General features: G+C 47.0%; 1 protein-coding gene across 1 annotated transcript in view; it reads left to right on the forward strand.

Moving 5' to 3' along the window:
• The window catches only part of LOC135217234 (bumetanide-sensitive sodium-(potassium)-chloride cotransporter-like), a 102,909-nt gene that overhangs the window by 3,459 nt on the left and 85,921 nt on the right, over nucleotides 1-13,529 (forward strand). The window lies entirely within an intron of this gene.

A 13,529-nucleotide genomic window follows, 5' to 3' on the forward strand; every position in this document is an offset into this window, starting at 1 on the left:
GACTGTGTGGATGGATGTGTGAGTGAGTGAGTGACTGGCTCCCTCTTCCCATCTTTTCCTCCTCCTCTACCTGTGGGCAGAGGGCCGCGGTCGTCACTACGCTGGATGAGGACGAGATGCAGGTGAGCTATATGACAGAGCCCCATCCCATCCCTTTCACTAGGGATAGGAGCAGAATATCCACCACTTCCTCCTACAAGGGGGGGAAGTGGATGCCTACAAGAGTCAAAACCCATGACTTTATATTTGCTCCTGTACAGGAACAAGTTCTTACATTGCTGGTACGAAGAGATACGCTTGCCTCTCTCTTAGTACTCGGTCCAGAGGTCTGACCATTGATCCTGCGGTGCACACCCCGATCAATCGGACAGAGGCTTGGATCCCTCCCTCGCTCTTACGACCAGGGAGACTTCCAAGGTTGGGCGAACACCAGTCTGTTCACAAAAGACTCAGATTCCTCCCACCAAGAAGTGAGTCCTTCCTATTGTAAAAGGACCGAAGGTTTGTATGACGTGTCGGAACAAATGACAATTTGTCCAAAATTGCATTTTTCCTAACTATACAAACTGAGGTCCTTTACACACATAGCCCCACCTCATGCCACCCCTCACTCTGCAGTTTTTGCTTGGGCCAAAAGCAAAAGTGATTTGTTTACCTCCCAGTCGCGCGCGCGCGCCTGTCGGACAAGCAGTTAACTACCGAACCCCTTGTTCGAAAGCTTACGACCTATCCAGCTGCCGCTAGTACCTTCCTATTGTAAAAGGACCTCAGGTTTGTATAGTTAGGAAAAATGCAATTTTGGACAAATTGTCATATTTTGGTCTGTCTGTACAGGTGCGTCCGGGCCCTGTGGCTTCGGCTACAGCAGCCCCGGCTCCGCCCTGGATGGCAGATCTTACGTCTGTCCTGAGGAAGCTGACGAAGAAGAGGAGGAAGGTGTCGTCGTCGTCGACTTCATCTTCTTCATCGTCGTCGGCTGCCGCCTCTTCCCCTTCGACTTCTAAGGCTTCACAGCCGAGGAAGAAGAAGGTTGCCTCCTCCCTCCTAAGAAGTCTCCCTCGGGAGCTTCTCGGGACCCGTCTCACCTTGGTGGGACGGGAGGGTTCCTTCCGCTGGTCCTCCTGCTCCTTCGGAAGCGGGGCCCGTCTCTTCTTCCGCAAGGAAGAAGACTACGGCGACCAGAGGGGTACCGGCTAACACCGGTACTTCCTCGCCTGGTGTCAGTGGTTCGGCAACTGCATCAGGGTCCGTCTCGGCCTCTCGTTCGCGGGAGGTACCGAGTGTACGGTCGCCTACCAGCGACCGTGCAGCCAGGAACCAGACCTCTGAACCCGCTCAGCGTCAGATTCACGGCACGGAGCGGAAGACTGGTGACAGCCGCTCACGCGACTCTCACCAGACCAGCTCTCGCTCCCGCGGCGACCAGCTGGCTACCCGGGATGACTTGACGGTCCACGACCGGCCACGGGCTGAGGCTGGGAAGAGGTCCCCCCGTTCGCCGGTGCCAGCCGCGGCTGGAACCAGCGACGTGATGTGCCGTGAGGACAAGCACCGGTCTCACCGTGACAGTGGAGCCTGCAGGTCACTTGACCGTCGCTCTCACAGAGAGTGATCGGGTACGGCAACCAGCACCAGCTCTTCTGACACTCGACATCGGGGCCGCTGTGCTCAGTCCAGCCGTTCTCCACAGCGAGACGGTTCGACCAGGCCTGCAGCTCGATCGCCACCGCGGGTTGACGATCGCCTGCAGCCCTCCAAGCCTGCTGGTTCCTGCCAGCGACGAGGAGGGAGCGTCAGGTCTGCCTCTCCCGTACCTTCAACCTCCTCGGGTTACACCGGGAGGAGCGAGGTATTGAGGAGTGATCGTGAGGGGTGCGCCCCTCATGATCCCACTACGACGCCCTACGTGCCAGGCACGGTTCTTGAACCGGCCAGGACGTATGCGCAAGTGGCTGGAGGAGACCGAGAGGGCTGTCGCTGTTCCCCCTCCTTAGGAGGAAGGTTCTCGGAATATGCTCTTAAGTTCGGAGGGCTAACGTCTTACGAGTCCAGCTTTCGTGCTGATGCTGTGACCTCCGAGATCCAGAGGAACTTTGCCGAGGTTATGGCGCTGATTCGTCAGCACAATGACCTCGGGGAAGGATCGCTGCTCCCACCAGAGAGCCACGTCTCGGCTCGCCCGTCGTTTTTGGGGCCCGAGAGGGAACCCAAATCGACGGTGGGTCTGCCGCGATCGGAGCTTGCCGACTGTGTTGAACCAGGTAGTCTCTCGTCTCTCAGTTCTGGCCGGTCGAACAAGCTACTTCCACATCCTCTACTGCGACAGAGGCGTTTCTACATGTCTTCGGACACCGTATTTGAATACCCCTTTGGTCCTCCTGAGAGGTTTCGACCTCGACGAGGACTAGAATGAGTCGGAGGATGGTATCGGCTCTCTCCTGTCAGGTGTCGATCAGCCCCACCCAGACGACGTTCACAGTGGTGGCAGACCCTTACCTACAGTATGAGTTCGTAACCCTCCTCGGGAAAACGTTTTCTCCTGACGATACGTTTTCCCAGGCTCTGAGAGGCCATGGCTGCTCCTTTTCTTCTCCAACTGCTAGTTCCGCTGGGAAGGCGAGCCAGTATCCAATTCCTCCCCCATTCCCTCTCTCCTTACGGCTACGAGGGAAAGGGGAGGGATCCTACAGAGATTTCTCTGTAAGATCCCACGTTAGGGACTGCGCTACCGGGGGGACCTTCGGGTCCTACCTGACGTAAGCTTCGGTCGTTGAGGAGGGATCCTGCCCCTTTCTCGATTTCTACGGGAATCGAGAGGACCACCAGCCGATATCGTTTGACGAATTCGGTGGGGGTTTCGCAGAGTGCTTAGAATTCTACGGAATTTCTAGCGCACTCAGAGTGTTCGAGTTTTTTACGATCTCCAAACACTTAGGCGAGACCACGGTCCAAAGTGAGCGAGAATCCCCGATAATTGTTACACTATAATCGGGAACCTCGCTTATGCTCGAATTCCTGTAATTTCTAGCATTTGGAAGAAGACTGCTGCTGAAAGAAGAGTATCTCACAGTAGGCGATTAACCTGGAATAGAGAAGAACGGACGGGAACTTCCAGTTTGGCTTGAACTATCGTCTTCGGCATTCTGTTCACCATTGAAGCTTTCCTTTGGGAAAGACTTCTCCTTCACTCTCTTGACTAGAGAACGAAGGCAGTCGATCTCCAATCCTTATTCTCATTCCTCGAGGGGAAAAGAATTTAGGATGGAGGTCGTTTTACAGAACCTACAAATATACTATGTATATTACCCTCGCGACATGATTCTTTTAACAGTTTAATTGTCCGGGGGTAGGCGCATACCGTAGTTAACTCTACGGTTTGTGACCGAGACGAAATGTATCTTAATTGAACTGCAACTCGGGGTTGCCTGCAACCTCCCAGCAGTCATCAGTTTCGATTTTAGATACTTGGTATTGTCAACGACAACACCAAATCACTTTTTGTATTTACCGAAATCCGTTTCGTTTAAATATAATTGCTCGAGCGTATTCTTTATGCTCGATGGATCTAGCTGAACGCATTTTTTCGTGGAAGGGATTACCTGGCAACTCAGGATGACGAGTCACCGAGAGCTACTGCGTATTGAACTGCCTTATAGCAGCTCAGTATCAGCTAGGTCTCCGAGATGCACGGTCGGTTACGTCTCTCTCTCCCCTGGTTTGATTGACTACCGAACCGTATCTCTACCCAACAATCATGGACTTAGGTCTCTGATTAACGGGGATTCTCGCAATAATGAAGGACTATCTACTGCTGTGAAGCTCGATTTCATCGCCTTCGATATTGCGAGAATTTTCAACAGAGATATCTCTTGGACTCTTTCATCTTTCTGTTTACCGCACGGTAACAGAAGTCTGTACTAGTCTCCCGCTGCATTGCACCGCGATAATGGCGAATGATTTTTTGGCAGACATCTGAGTTTGTCTTCAAAATATCTCGTATTCGCAGGTGTGCAATTATGCATTGTTCGCCCCGAATTAACAGATGGTGTCAGAAAGACATCGCCTACTCTCCGACCTGACAGCTCTACTTCCAAATGTTTCAGCCCATGAGAAGCAGTTCTTCAGGCAGTATTTCCCTGTGTCTTCATTACTGAAAAGCGCTCCGCTTTCATTGCAACTACGATCCTCACTGGACAGCAATGAATAGCGGTTAGCATTCTCAGTCTTTGTAGCACAGGTTCAGAATCTTGAGAATCCTTCTCTCGATTCAGCTGTGAAGACGTAGGCTGTACACCTTCGTCTTCAACGACACATAGTGTTGTTTTCTCCTTAGCTGAGAGTCAACTATACTATGAGATATCTTGCCATCAGGGACCTCGGTCTCTAGAAGGCAATTGACTTTCGCCTGTTGGGCACATACCTTAAGAGAATCATCACCTCGCCGTCTGGCATCGGTGGACGAACAAATTATTTGTTTAGTCTTGGCATAACCCTTTTAAGGCGAAGGTCCACGTGACTTGTCGGGTGCTTGGACAACTTGCCTCCTACCGAACGCAGTCAGTCGGCAGCTGTCAGAGCGCCCAAGTCAGTTACGAACTTCGCTGTGGACTTAGTTCGGTTGTTCCATAACAGTCTTTTCTTCGTCCTAACGGCTTGTCAACAGTACCCATACCATCGACACCCACCATTGAGTGTCGGTGTCCTATCCACTACCGAGAAGAAGAACTTCAATGCATGGGGATAGGAGAATGTGAGACACTTCGCTGCAGACGGATAGACCAGTATGGGTACAGGACATCACCGACGTCGAGAAGATGGTCATACGACCATTCCCTTCTTTTCCTCTGAGGTAATTGCATGACTTTTCCTGCGAAGTCAAGCATCCAGGGGATGGGGATTCGTGACGCTCGATTTCGTACCGAACTTCGTAGCGAAGACTCAGAACTCTTCGGTTCCTGACGATCGGTTAGAGTCCTTCACAATCCCCTCCCTAATGGACTTTCACCGCCTTCGATGCGAAGAGATGCTGCTTTGTCCTGTGAAAGCGCGACCTCGCGCTTTCTGAGAACTCGACATCCCAGGCTGAGTGTTGAAGACTCTTCGTCAGCACCAAGATGACCTAGAAGACACTTCCTCGAGTTACACAAGAAGTTCTCTGTGGCGCAGGTACTGAAGGCAGGGGTCTGGTACAACCAGACCACTGGCACCTCCTTCTACCTTCGGGATATTGCCCACAGGTCCTTGGATCGTTTTCCTTGGGACCCGTGGTGGCTGCTCAACACGTTGTGTAGCTAACCCAGACCCTAGCAGGCTGAACAACATCGAGTCCTGGTGTGACTGTAAGAATAGATAAGTGAATGAGAGAGTGACTGGCTTCTCTTCCTATCTTTTTCTCCCCTCTACCTGTGGGTAGAGGGATACGGTCATCACCTTGCTGGATAAGGACGAGATGCAGGTGAGCTACTCGACAGAGCCCCATCCTATCCCTTTCACTAGGGATGGGAGCGAATATCCACCACTTCCTCCTACAAGGGGGGGGAAGTGGATGCCAACAAGAGACAAACCATAACTTTATGTTGCCTCTTGCAAATAGGAACTTGTTCTTGCTTGCTGGTACGAAGAGATACGCTTGCCTCTCTCTTAGTACTTGGTCCAGAGGTCTGACCATTGATCCTGCGGTGCACACCCCGATCAATCGGACAGAGGCTTGGATCCCTCCCTCGCTCTTACGACCAGGGAGGCATTCCATGGTTGAGCGAACACCAGTCTGTTCACAAAAGACTCAGATTCCTCCCACCAAGAAGTGAGTCTTCCTATTGTAAAAGGACCGAAGGTTTGTATGCCGTGTCGGAACAAATGACAATTTGTCCAAAATTGCATTTTTCCTAACTATACAAACCTGAGGTCCTTTTACACATAGTCCCACCTCATGCCACCCCACCCTCACTCTGCAGTTTTTGCTTGGGGCCAAAAGCAAAAGTGATTGTTTACCTCCCAGTCGTCGCACGCGCGCGCCTGTCGGACAAGCAGTTAACTACCGAACCCCTTGTTCGAAAGCTTACGACCTATCCAGCTGCCGCTAGTAACCTTCCTATTGTAAAAGGACCTCAGGTTTGTATAGTTAGGAAAAATGCAATTTTGGACAAATTATCATTTTAGATTGAACTTTTGTCTTCGGGGTTTTTCAATGTTTACTATTGAAGCTTTCCTTAGGGGAAGACTTCTCCTTTACTCTCTTGACTAGAGAAGGAAAGGTGTAGATTTCCAATCCGTATTTTCATTTTTCGAAGGGAAAAGAATTAGAATGGAGGTCGTTTGTACAGAAGCCTACAAATATACGACGAATATTACCCTCGAGACATAATTCTGTTAAGCAGTTGCATTGTCCAGGTGGCAGTCGCATACCGTAGTTAATTCTACGGTCTGTGACCGAGACGACTTGGGTCTTAATAGAACTGCAACTCGGGACTGTCTATCTTCCCAGGAGTTACCAGTTTCGATTCTAAAATACTATGGTATGGTCACGACAAAACCACCTCAGTTTTTTGTATTTACTGAAATCCGTTTCGTTTAAATATAATTGCTCGAGCATAATAGATTCCTTTTTCTTTTAACGCTCGATTATTCTACCTGAACACATTCCTTAGAGGAATGAATTACCTGGCAACTCAGGATAGCGAATGAGCAATAACTGATTAGACCGAGACTACAGATTCGGCAACCCAGTACCAGCTGGTTCTCCGAGATGCACTGTCATATTATGTCTCTCTCCCCTACAATGATTGACTACCGAACCTGTTCTCTGTACAACAATATCAGACTTAGGTCTCTTTTTAACGGGGATTCTCGCATACATGTATGACATCTTCGGCATCCCCTTGGATATTGCGAGAATTTTCAACATATATATATTCTGGACTTTTTCATCTTGACGTTTACCGCACAGTAACAGAAGTCTTTACTACTCTCCCGCTGTATCGCATTGCGATAATGCAGAATGTCTCTTCAGACTTCTGAGTTTGTGTGCAAAATAATCTCGTATTCGATGGAGTGCAATTGTTCGTTGTTCACCCCGAATTGACAGATATATACGGAAGACATCACCTTCTCCCCAAACTGCCAGCTCTATTTCCAATTGATCAGCCCATGAGAAGTATAACTTCCCTGTATTTCCATTACTGGAAACTGCCCCGCTTTCATTGCAACTACAACCCCTCACCTTACAGCAATGAAATCGCTGTTAGCGTTTTCAGTCCTTTGTAAGCGGAGGTATGGAACCTTGAGAATCCTTCTCTCGATTCGACTGTAAAGACATAGGTTGCATTCATTCTCCACCTTCGTCTTCAATGAAACAGTGTTGTTTGCTTCTTAGCTGGGATTCATCTACTAGGGGAATGTCTTGCCATAAAGGACCTCGGTCTCTAAAGGGCAATTGACTTGGTCCTATTGGGCACATGACTTAAGAGAATCATCACCTCGTTAAGGGATTCACTACCTCACTGTCCAGCACCAGTGACAAACAAATAGATAATTTGTATTGTCTATCGGCATAACCCTTTTTTAAAAAGACAAAAAATCATGTGACTTGCTCGGATGCTATGACTCTACGCCACCGAACGCAGTCGATAAACAGATCTCAGAACACCCGAGTCAGTTACGATCTACGCTGTAGACTTAGTAGGTTGTTCCAGATAAATCATTACTTCATCCTAATAGATTGTCCCAGCAACCATATCATGGACATCAGCCATGGAGTGTCACTGTCCTGTTCATTGCCGAGAAGAAGAGTCTTCGCTGCAAGGGGATAGGACAATAAGAGACTCTTCGCTGCAGACTGTAAGACAAGTCGTAACATTTCGACCTCGACCATTAAGCGATACATAAACATGTTCGGAGAGGTTTTCATTGACAGGAACTTAGACGTGTCTGAATATAAAGATCTCCAAGATCTTCATAGACCCTTCGACATGACTAAAGAAAGACTACAGTCCCCTCCAGCATAGAATCTGGACGTAGTCCTGAAGTTTCTCATGAGTGATAGGTTCAAACCTTTACAGGAAACATCATTTAAGGACCTCACCGTATAAAACTCTCTTCTTAGTTGGTCGAGCTACAGCGAAAAGAGTCAGTGAAATCCATGCCTTCAGCAAAGCTGTTGGGTTCAGACAGGGTAATGCTATCTGCTCTCTACAACTGGAATTTCTAGCGAAGAACGAACGCCCTTCTCTGCCCTGGCCCAAATCGTTCGAGATTCCAAACCTGTCGGAGCTCACAGGTAAGGAATTAGAGAGAGTTCTTTGTCAGGTAAGGGTCCTGAAGCATTACCTAGAAAGAACGAAGCAATTATGTGCCATTCAGAGGGGCTTGAGTGTTTTGTCGGAAAGCCCTCTCTGCAAATGTCCCTTTTTCATTAAGAACCTTATAAGGGAAGCTCATTCAGAATATAGTGAGGCAGATCTCAAACTGTTGAAGATCAAAGCACATGAAGTTAGAACAGTGACAACATCTGTAGCTTTCAGACAGATCAGGTCTTTACAGAGTATAATGGACTCTACTTTCTGCAGAAGTAAGTCATGTTTTGCCTCGCACTATTTGAAACATGTGCAGACTCTTTATGAAGACTGTTGCACTTTGGGACCATTCGTAACAGCGAATGCAGTATTGGGAGAAGGAGCTACCCCTACAATCCCATAACCTAATACCTTTTTCCTTCCTTGGAACTGTTGAATTTTTATGGTTGTTTGTGGAGACTGGACGCAGGCTTCCACAACCATTGATTTTCAGTCAGGTGGTCATTTTGTTCCTTGGTAGCGCCCGGAACAAAGGTATTAGATGAGGTCCTGTCACATAGAGGTTATGCACCGGTTGACAGCTCCTTGAGGTCTTCAGCCCCCACTGGGTGGGGGATCGCTGGATCTCTTAAGGAAAGCAGACATAATGAGGCACGAGATTATTAAAGTCAGCTTCCTTAAACAGGTACGAACCCATATTTGTTTGTTTATTAACTCTATGTCAATTCCAACGATGTTGGCTGTCTCTGACCCTCCACCAAAGGTGTCAATCAGCTATATATATATAACTACCAGGTAAGTTAGATGTTTAAAAATGATATTTTCATATTAAAATAAATTTTTGAACATACTTACCTGGTAGTTATATATATAATTTAATTCCCACCCTCCTCCCCTCTAGAGACTAGGGGCATGGAAGATCTGAGATAGTTGGAATGGTTCCAGGTACCTGGATAGAGGCGCACAGGTGTACACCTGACTACCCAATCGGCGATTGCCGCGAGTTTTGAATTCTGCCGTGACGTCACAGGGACTTGAGCTATATATATATATAACTACCAGGTAAGTATGTTCAAAAATTTATTTTAATATGAAAATATAATTTTCGACAAATTTTTATTCTCTCTCTCTCTCTCTCTCTCTCTCTCTCTCTCTCTCTCTCTCTCTCATCTCTCTCTCTCTCTCTCTCTCTAGTTCCAGGAATTTATTTCTGGTGATTAGAAATTCATTTCTCGATATAATGTGGTTCGGATCCCACAATAACCGTTAGGTCCTGTTGCTAGATGACCAATTGGTTCCTAGCCACATAAAAATGTCTAATTCTTCGGGCCAGCCCAAGGAGAACTGTTAATTAGCTCAGTGGTCTGGTTAAACTAAGATATACTTAACTTTCTCTCTTTCTCTCTCTCTCTCTCTCTCTCCCATATGATTGAAAGATTTAAATGACGATTTAGGTAGTTCTCTTCCAGATATCAGTTGCATGAGGATATAAACAAAAGTGTCTTAGTTTTATTCATGGCAATGTTGACTCGAGTGCAGTTTGACATTATAAAAGTAAATTTTACCAGCGCTTAAAGAATTGGCTGTTAACTTTGTAAGCTAGTAAATATTGTTTTACATTTTATGGTTTTTATGATTAAAATTTGCTATTAATGGAATGTCTTGCCTCAAGCATTTAATGATTTGTTTGTAAAAGAGTTCTTAAAACATTTGTCATATCCATCATATCCCTAAAAACAATGTTCGTACATACACTGACAGTACTATAGTTTATTGATATACGAAAAGCCCTTTGTATTCTGAACTGTGCATGTCATTGTATTGCCGTCTTTTTCAGGCTGAGCTCAGGAGGTAAAAGTTCAACCGAAGAAGTCAAATTTGACGGTTGTGAAGAACAGATAAAAAAAAAATCAGGTGACAGTGGTGAAAGGAAAGTTAAAAGTGAAAAGACACTGACGTGAACCATGATAAATATCGTTACTCTTCTGAAAAGAAAGAGATATTGATTCGAATCTTGAGAAAAGTAAAACGGAAAGAAAGGTGACGATGGTAAAGATAAATCAGAGCCTTGGTGGCCATGGCTTTTGAAGCGCATGGAATTGACCTTCCCGATGTTCAAGAACAGAGCATGGAGGAGTCGCAGGATTCGAGCGAAGATGAAAAAATGGGTGATAGCGGTTGCGTCCCAAGGAGGCAAGTCAATATCAGAGATCAGGTAGAAGCTGCTGCTTCTAAAGTAGTGTTTCAGAGTGGATACGTATTCCATGAAGAACTAGGTCTTTATTATGACCAAACCAAGTGGTTATTACTATAATTCTGTAAGTAACACAAGGAAATGCCTTTTGTGTTTGTATTTTTATATCTACGTATTCTATGCATGGCATTGTGTATGATAATCCCATCTGAACAAGCAGTTGTAAATTGTATAAGACAGTTTTATACATTCAACTTCCCTGCCAGATATATACTTAGCTATAGACTCGTCGTCCCCTACAGAATTTTCAAATTTCGCGGCACACGCTACCGGTAGGTCAGTGATCTACCTCTGCCCTGGGTGGCAGGACTAGGAACCATTCCCGTTTTCTAAATCAGAAATTCTTCTGTCGCCGTCCGGACCGTCAACATTGTTGTTGGTTCCTCTCGATTGGTTTTTTCTTTTTTCACCGCAATTGATCTTCTTGACCGCGACTTTTGGTGACATATCTGGATTGTTGGATTGGCATACGCTTTTGTGGACTGTTTTTTTGTGGACTTGATTTTTGGATTTTTCTTTAAAATGTCTGACGCTGGAATGGTTGTGAGAACGTTGTGTGAATGTAGGCTGTAAGGTGAGGTTGCCGAAAGCTTCGGTAGACCCTCACACTGTATGCAAGGGTTGCAGGAGTATGAATGTTCTTTCACTAATTACTTGCAAGGAATGTGAGAATTTGAGTGAGAATGAATGGAAGAATCTAACTAATTATTTGAAAAAGTTTAGAAAGAGAAAGAGTGAGGAAGGCTTCTTCTAGAAGTTTAAGTAGTTTGAGATCTAATGAACTAATTCCTAGCTTGGATCTTCCCCAAGGGTAAGTATTGCTACTTCTTCCATTTCAGCCCCTTCTCCTATTGCAGAACCTGTAGATTCAGCGAAAGAACTTGCGGTTCTAAAAGCAGCCTTCAAGTTAATGGAAAACAAAATGGCTGCCCTGCAAGGTAAGGCTAGTGATTTTCACTTATATAACTTACCCGGTGGTTACATATAGCTGTCGTCTCCTGACGTCACGGCAGAATTTGAAATTCGCGGTAGCGCTAATGGTTTGACAGGTGATCCCTCTACTCCCGCCCTCTACCGGGTACCGGGAACCATTCCAACCATAAAGCAGAAGTTTTCCTGCTGTCGGAACCGGTTAACACGGTACCATAATCTGCTGTTTGGAATTTGGATTTGATCATCTTGGTTTTCTCCTTTTGGTGATGTACCTTGAGTTTACTGATCTTTTGCTAGCGCTATATTTTTGTTATTTTGGTTTTTGATATTGTTTGTCCCTTTTAGGAATTATTTTGAATTCTTCACGATGTCTGACAACCAGCTCTGTTCAGTATAGGGTGTGTAGTAGTGGTGTAAGACTATACTTCTTAAAGCTTCACTTGATCCTCATTCTCACTTGTGTTAGTTGTAGGGTGACGTGAATGTTCTTTTGAGAATACGTGTGAAGAATGTAAGTCTCTAACATCTCAGGAGTGGAAGGCACTGGGAAAGTATATGAGAAAGTTAGAAAAAGATAGAATCAGAAAGGCTTCACAGAGATCTTCTTCTAAGTTTGTGAGTAGCCAGGATATTCCTCTGAATTCTGTTAATCCTGTTCCTATTAACCCCGTAGTGGTTGCTCCTGCCCTCGAATCTGTATCTCCCGATCCCGATCCCGTGTCAGTATTACGAGCCGATATGGACTCGAAATTTGTCTCTTTCCTCACCACTATGCAGAAAATGGGTGAGACAGTGCAAGAAGTGGTAGTTAAGTGTGATAAATTACTTAGTGCAAGTGTAGTGGAGGAGTGGTTGTTCGGGCCCGTTCGTTCTCCTAGTCTAGGCCCCTGTCAACTCCCCAGATCCTGGGAGGAGGCATGCCGAAAACCGAAGGGATGGCGAGCGGGATCTGCTCCCGCCCACCCCCCAAGCAGCCGCCCCCTCAAGCAATCCTGTAGCCGTATCCCAGGATGCTGTAGCTCACCATTGGAAAGGTGTTGCGAGGAAGTGTTTTTCGTCAAGCGACTCTAGTTCAGATGTTTCCTCTTATAGAGGTTGGCGTAATAAGACTTCTAGACCGCTAGACCGCTGAAAAGGTCTCGCGATGTTTCGCCTGCTGCGGTCCCAAGAAGGTGCAGCTGCCGAACCTTTCTTGTAGTTTTTGGGAGGAGGCCTGAAGCTTTTTCTCCGGCGGGTTTCGATTTATCGCCCTTCTCTCATAGAAGTGGAGAAGCCAACGAACACGCACACTCCTTCGGAGCCTTCTCCAGAGCCTCCTCAAGCGATAACTCCTGCGGCTCCAGACGTGTTTGTGGATCATCCTTCTACACCTCCCGCGCCTTCTACGTCCGGTGGAATCCTCACCTTCGGTGTTTGAACAAGATGATGCCAAGTTAGGCAGTATCTTGGAGCTTTTTGGCAAGTCTCTTTCGTCCCCGAATGCGCTCCCACCGACCGCCTTACATCTTCCGCCAGACTACTGTGCAGTCCTCTTCGCAGGCTCCTTTGCAGTCGCCTCTTCAGGCTCAGACTCTCCATGTGACTCCTCTTCAGACGCCACTTCAGGCGCCTGGTCGGACTCCTTTCCTGACTCGGTCTATGGGCTCCGGGGCCACGTCAGGCTCTCGCTCGAGCGCCAGCTTCAGCCGCCAACGCAGCCGCCAGCTCAGCCGCCCGGATACGTCTCAGTACTAGGCTGCAGACGTCTTCTCCTGCTTTCTCACACCCTCCTCGGACGCATCAGGGTGTTGACTTCGCCGAACAGGATTCCTCTTCCGATGGAATGTTCGCCAGTTTTCGTCGAAGGAACGCTTCGGATTTGGAGGAAGAAGGAAGAAGGACTTACAAAAAAGAAAAAAAGACAAGCGTTTGTCGGGGTATAAACTCCTTTTACGATCCTTCGTTGTTACAACTTTGGAATTCTTCTTTTGCGCCTTCCGTTCCAGTTTCTCCTAGTTCGCAGTGGAAAAAGGACAGTAAGCCTGACTCCTCGTCCTCGTTCACGGTGCGTC

Source organism: Macrobrachium nipponense, chromosome 7 (assembly GCF_015104395.2).
Source record: "Macrobrachium nipponense isolate FS-2020 chromosome 7, ASM1510439v2, whole genome shotgun sequence".
Lineage (NCBI taxonomy): Eukaryota > Metazoa > Arthropoda > Malacostraca > Decapoda > Palaemonidae > Macrobrachium > Macrobrachium nipponense.